The sequence below is a fragment of the Apium graveolens genome, chromosome 5 (genome assembly GCF_009905375.1).
Source record: "Apium graveolens cultivar Ventura chromosome 5, ASM990537v1, whole genome shotgun sequence".
NCBI classification, from domain to species: Eukaryota; Viridiplantae; Streptophyta; class Magnoliopsida; order Apiales; family Apiaceae; genus Apium; species Apium graveolens.
The window spans coordinates 208438104-208445289 of record NC_133651.1 but is presented as its reverse complement, the minus strand read 5'-3'; the positions used below and the strand labels follow the sequence as shown (position 1 = coordinate 208445289).

Genomic DNA, 7186 nt, shown 5'->3' with positions numbered 1-7186 from the left:
GTTCGTTAGTTTTTAACCCAACTCGGGTCGTGTCGGGTTCGGGTTGAACAAAAAAAATTTCAGGTAAGTTCGACCCGACACGAACCCGAACCGAAACTCGAAATTTCCACCGCTACCAGTGCTTGGATTGAAACTCCTAGAGGACATGAGTGGACTAAGGAGTGGAACACAGTTGCCTTTGTTCCAAATGAAAGAATTCTTGCAGAGCACTTGGCAAAAGCTGATGAGATGCTAGTTAATAATGATTTGAAGACACAGCTGAGAGTTACTGCATCGAGTACTAGACACCTTCAAGGTCAACACTCAACAACTCATGCCGAGGTGCATAAAATTCAAGAAGCTTTACTCAAGCAAGAAATGACTATGAAACTTGAAAAGAAAAGTTTTTTCCAACCTACCTTTGACAGAGTTGCTTACATTGAGAAAACCCAAGAGAAACAACAATCTCAGATTGATGAAATTTTGAAAAATCAAGCTTCTCAGCAATCTCAACTCGATGAAATTCAATCCTCAGTGGAATTGCTTGTCTCTCTTCTTTTACCTGCTGATGCCAAAAAGGGGGAGAAAGTAATTAAGTCCAAATGCAAAACTGTTAAGACACTGAAGGGGAATGATGATGAAAAAGATGATCAGGGAAACTCTGGAATGAGTGGAGGTCATGGTCAAGGTAGAGGTCTCTCATCAAGAAGAGCTGGAACTACAAGTCATAGAACAATATCTGATACTGGGAGAAGAATAACTTCCGATACTGGTAAAAGGATACGTTCTGATGAACTTTTGGATCTTGATAAAGAAATTTCAAGATAGTTATTTCTGAAAGAAAATCCAGGAATGGACTTTGAGAGTCTAATGGAAGAAGAAACTAGACTTAAGTGAGAAAAAGTCAACTCCAAATCTGAAGCTTTTGTTGGTAAAAAGAAACTTCCTACGGCTAAAGGCATTGTGATAAAAGAAAGGACAAATCCTGTGGCAACTAAGGTCAAATCACAATTACAGATAGATCCAAGGTCCAAGGGCAAAGAAAAAGTTGGTGAACCTATAAAGGTTTATGTGCCTCCTATGGATGAAGAAATTTCTGTTGAAGATGCTGATCTTACTGTGACTTCAAGAAAGATTTCTAAGACAACCTCTGACATGGCTCAAGTTGTTCAGAGTCAAGATTTAGTTAGTTCTGGTATAAACATGAATCAAACAACCTCTGACATAGCTCAAGTTGACTTGATATCGGAAGATAAAACAAAGGAAACCTCTGACATTGCTCATATTAAATCCTCAAGGTTACTCCTACCAGGTTTCACTAAAGCCAAACAGACTCAACCTTTGAAGACCGCAACAAGTGGTTTTGAAGCAAGAGTGGTTATTGGAAAGGAAGCAAGAGATAAATCTGATTGGGTAGTGCTGATGAAAGAAGAGTGCAGAACACAACCAATGATCCAACTTCCTTAAGTGAACCAGGTGTTGGAGCAACTCCTGAAAGATTGAATCAACTAAAATCTGTACAGATGGTCTACCATACCTACTTGAAAGAACACATCTTGTTATATTTCATGACAGATGGTAGGGTTTACCATATAAGGGAAAATGCTATACCACTGAAGTATTTGGAAGAACTAGAACATGTCTTATTCTTACTTCAAGTGAATGACAGAATAACAGAAAGTGCTGCAAACTATTTGAAGACTCAAATTCAGAGACAGAAAAGGTTTTATTCTGTAAAGTCTGACAGCACATATCTTCCAAAGTACAGAGATCACAAGGGTGATATTGTTGAGATGAAGCCTAACTCTGCTAAGATTATAACTACCTTTCTGGGTTATAAGGCTGTAGAATTCAATCTTGAGTCTAACAAGGCATATTTGATCAGACTGGATCAGGACATAAGGAAAGCTAGAATAAATGATCTCAGGGCTGCTAGCTTTCAAACTGGTGAAGATTCTGCAGAACTCAAATATGCTAAAAGGAGGATGATTGATGAACTCAGATATGCTGAGAGATGTTTGTTAAAGAACTATCTCAGAACAACTCCTGACATCAGAGAGATCAGAAAGTGAATCCAAGTCAAGATCTACAACTGCTCAAATTTTGATATATATACAGACTAAAGTTGTTATCAAAAGTTAAAGTTGGTAAAGCTTTAAGGACTGTAAGTTGTAGTTATCTAGTCAATTTCTCATGCATTTGCACTTAATATTTTTGACATCATCAAATATTTTTTAAACTTGTATATTATGCTAATTTACAAGTTGGGGGAGATTGTTAGATATATTTGATAATGTCATGTCTAATATGATTTATGTTTAGTTTTCAGATCTTACTTAAACAGGATTAATCAGTACTTAACTGAAATCAGTACTTATACTGAAGTCAGAACTTAAGTGATCAATACTTAAGGTTCAGGAGATATTTATCAGGAGATAATATCAGAACTAAAAGGAAACTTTTAGTTAAGGAAGGCGGCTGATTGAAAGGGAAAAAAGATCGGGACAAACGTAAGAAGAGATATGTATGAAGAAGGAATTCTATGAAGAATGGAATACTTGGAAGAAAAGATATATGATTGATATATTTTAGGAAGCAGAATTATATTCCATATCAATTAGCGATTATCTTGTAGTTGTGTAGTATATAAACACAGACATAGGGTTTACACTATAAGTGTTTTCATTATCGAGAATATTATTCATTGTAACCCTAGCAGCTCTCGTGATATTTGTTCATCACTGAGAGAGGACAGTTCCATATTGTAACAGAGTTTATCGCATTGAATAAAGTCTATTTTCTGTTACTTGTGTTATTTGAATTCGATTTGATTATGCTATACACTGTATTCAACCCCATTCTACAGTGTGTGTAACCTAACACAACCCTATAAGACTTTGTAAAAATATTTGTTTCTGGCATGCAAATCAATTTATTAGGACTTAAACATCCCTCTATTCGTCATCACTACACTCACATCAACATCAACAAATCAATCATAAATAGCTCAACCTAAGGTATCATGTTATATGCATGCAAATGCAACTACATGGACTCTCATAATAACATGAACAAAAATGCAACAAATATGTCCTAAATGAACAATCATGCAAAAATATGAATGAACTACCACTAAACATGCAATATGAATCTATATGAACTATATGGACACGCACACTCACACACACACTAATTCTTACATTATCACCACCAAACTTAAAATTTTCAATGTCCTCATTGAAGATAATAATAAGGATTTTAGGCATACCTAGTTAGCGGGAGGATCACCCTCTTCGGGTGGAGGATCAGGTGGCCAATCAACCTCGACACCAGTATTTCGGGAAACATTACCGAGAGCGTGTGTCAAATCTGTAACAAAATGATAGTGAATATCGTGCATGGCCTCCATACTCCTAGTCAATTTCCTGTACTGTGCATCACCAAGACCAAACCTATTAACTTTCTGTGGTGCATGAGAGGGACCATCTATAAGCACGGGAGGAACCAGCCGGTCATCCTTGAGATTTTTATAGATATATTCTAACCCTTTGGCAGGGGGTGCACCTAAGAATACATAACTCAATTGATCTGGCAGCGGGTTGAGCTCAAGTGTGGGAGCTTCTTCAATAGACGGCTCGAGACGCTCCTGAGAAATTTTCAGCTTTGCTAACCCAAGAAAATTGAATGGCATATCCAACTTCCTCTTCCACGGAGGTGCATTCAAATACTGCAGTTGCTCTGCCCCTTCTTTGTCATCAATAACCGATTTCCCCATTAAGGATCTCTCTAAGGTATCTGATTTTGGAAATTGCTCAAGTTCCGAATTTACTACAGAGTCGACCCACTCTACTTTAAAGCACTCCTCTTTAACTGTGGGTAACTTTATTTCCTTGAACACATTAAAAGCGACCTTCTGATCGTGAGCCTATATCGTAAGCTCTCCTTTTTGCACATCGATCATAGTTCGACATGTAGCCAAGAATGGTCTTCCCAAGATAATGGGAATCTTCTTATCTTCCTCAAAATCAAGAATTACAAAGTCACCAGGGAAGATGAGTTTATCCACCTTGACCAAGACATCCTCCACTATACCTCGTGGATAAACGATGGAACGGTCAGTTAGTTGCAATGACATGTATGTTGGTTTCGGATCAGGTAGACCAAGCTTCTTGAAGATAGATAAGGGCATCAGATTGATTCTAGCTACCAAGTCACATAAATACTTGTTGAACGACAAGTTTCCAATGGTTCAAGGAATAGTGAAGCTTCCAGGATCTTTAAGCTACGGAGGTAACTTCTATTGCAGCATAGCACTGCATTCCTCCGTAAGAGCAATGGTCTCTAAGTCATCGAGCTTCACTTTCCGAGAGAGAATACCTTTCATAAACCTCGCATAGCTAGGCATCTGTTCAAGAGCTTCAGCGAAAGGTATGTTGATATAAAGTTTCTTGAACACCTCCAGAAACTTAGCAAATTGCTTATCCAGTTTTTTCTTCTGCAGCCTCTTAGGAAAATGGGGTGGAGGATAGATCTGTTTCTCCCCTGTATTAACCTCAGGAGGAGTGTGTTCCATAATAGTTTTCCTTGATTCCACTTCTGCTTCCTTCTGCACATCTTCTTCAGCCAAAACTTCAGATTCTGGAAATTGAGATTTTTCAGGGCTTGCAACCTTCCCAAACCTCAATGTAATTGCCTTAACCTGCTCTTCTGTTTCCCTCTTGCCTGGAACTTATGTATCACTAGAAAGTGTTCCTGGTAGTCGATTCAATAAGGTGTTAGCAATTTGTCCTATCTGGTTCTCCAGAGTCTTGATAGAAACAGCCCGGCTTTGGCATATAAGAGCCTGTTTTTTGCACATAAGCCTCAACTCCTCTAATTCAGATTTTTCATTCGAATATTGACTTGCACCTCCATGAGTTTGTTGTTGAAGTTGAATTTTTTGTCTTGGTGCAAATTGTTGCTGAAAACCAGGAAGATTGAATTGCTCGTTTCCAAACTGCTGGAACGGCTGTTGCATCGCATTCTGATTGTTGCTCCATCTGAAGTTACGATGATTCCAGTTGTCAGGATGATAAATGTCTGGAACTGGTTGCTGCGATCTCTAAAAGTTGCTCACAAACTGAGCCGATTCACTAGATATAGCGTATTGCTCCGTCGCATGCGAACCTGCACATAGCTCAAAAATACTGGTTATCTGATTAACACCATAGTTAGCCAGAGAATCGATCTTCATAGACAACTCCTTTAGTTGAGCACTGATAGCCGTAGCTGTATCCACTTGAAGAACTCCTGCTACCTTGCCATTTGATAATCTCTGGGTTGGATACTGATATTCATTAGCAACCATCAGTTCAATTAGATCATAAGCTTCATCATAGATCTTAGCCCATAAGGTTCCACCTGATGCTGCATCAAGCATGGATCTGGACTGTGCTCCCAAACCATTATAAAAATAATTGATGATCACCCAATCAGGCTTTCCATGACAGGACATTTCCTAAGCATCTCCTTGTAGCGCTCCCAAGTTTCACATAGAGATTCTCCCGATTGCTGCGCAAATTGAGTAAGATCGTTTCTGATTGCAACAATTTTCGCCATAGGGAAGAATTTAGTAAGTTCAATTTATGCACCTATGCAACAATGTATGGTTATCGCTCAATGCTAAGACAAATAACAAATTGGGTTTTGATTAAACTAAGAGATTATACTAAATAATATTAACTAAGAGAATTGAGGTTAAATTACTATTATAAGACAAACATGGGATAACAACCTCATTAAATACTTCATTCAATAGTCTTTTTGTTCTTAACATTAGCATGTAATGGTGATGACACTAATCAGATAACATAAAACTAGTAAACGCCAACTTTCGTTGTACGAATACCCTACTACCAAGCATCCAAAAAAGAGATGGTAGTTGAATAGACACCAATTATACTTAGTCCTTATATGTCTATAAGAATTGAAAACATAACGGTTTAATGCGCAAGTTATTTAATCATGATTACACAGGGCAAGTAAGATGGTTAAAATTACCTACAAATCATGAATAATAAATAAATGAACCTATGCTAGCATGGCAAGTTCTAAACCTCAATATTCACTGTCGCTTCAATAGAGATTAACACGCTATCTTCTATGTTAGCTACACACATAAGACGAATAAGCACAACCGGTACTAGGATATCAATCAATCACCAAATACCAAGATATTGAAACAAATTAACTATAGAAATCCAAAGATAAATCCGCTAGAATCCCATGATGACAATTAGTTCATGATCGAACTCATCATCACCATGGGTTCCAATGAAAACATGATAATAAATAATATAAGAGTACTAGGGTTCAAAGAGAAATCGAAAACGAGCATCTAAGTATCAATTATATTAAAGAAAACAAAAGTCTTCTTCTCCGTAGCCTTCTCGTGCTCTCGAGGTCTTCTTATTGCTCTCCCAGGTCTCCTTCTTAACAAAAACATGTTTTTGATGATATATATAGGCTTCTGGTCTTTCTGGGCTTTCGGAATCTCAAAATCAAACTAGAATAAGGATTCTGTGAAAATGACCTGGCGCGGCCGCGCGCTATCCCAGCGCGGGCGCACTCAGTTTTTGAGCTTCTAGCGCGGCCTCCCCGCTTCCTAGCGCGGGCGCGCCGTGCTTCTGTTATTTTAGCGCGGCCGCCCTGCTTCCCAGCACGGGCGCGCCGTGCTACCATAGTTGGAATTCTGAATTTTCTTCTTTTTGCTGTAACTTTTGCTCCACTCGTCAGAATATAATGAATAAGTAGTCCACGCGAAGATCTTGAGATCATCTACAATTTGAGACTGGCCTTGACTTCATATTCTTGGCTCTTTTCAGCATATATTCAATAACAGCTCCATTCTTCCTCCAACTAGTGCCTGAGATGCAAAAATACAAAAACACATCAAAAATACCAACAACTTGAGTCCAAAACACCAACTTAAGCTTGTAATGAAGTGTTCCAAGTAGATATAAAATCCACTTATCAATAAACACATAGTAACCATTACACAAACAAAAGAATGATAGAGAAGGAGTAGAATTTTCATTAATAATGGAAATAGAGTAAATTAAGATATAGATTTCAACAAGTAAATCCTAATCCTAACTACTCTAGTTTTTGCTTCTTCTTCTCGGCCTCTATCCTCCTTGCCCGGTGCTGGTAATCTATGGACATGGAG

General features: G+C 38.1%; 1 pseudogene; it reads left to right on the top strand.

Annotated features, from left to right (window-relative positions):
* Positions 1-5461: 5461 nt before the first annotated feature.
* On the top strand, positions 5462-5562 carry LOC141662777 (small nucleolar RNA R71; annotated as a pseudogene).
* The last annotated feature ends 1624 nt before the right edge of the window (positions 5563-7186 follow it).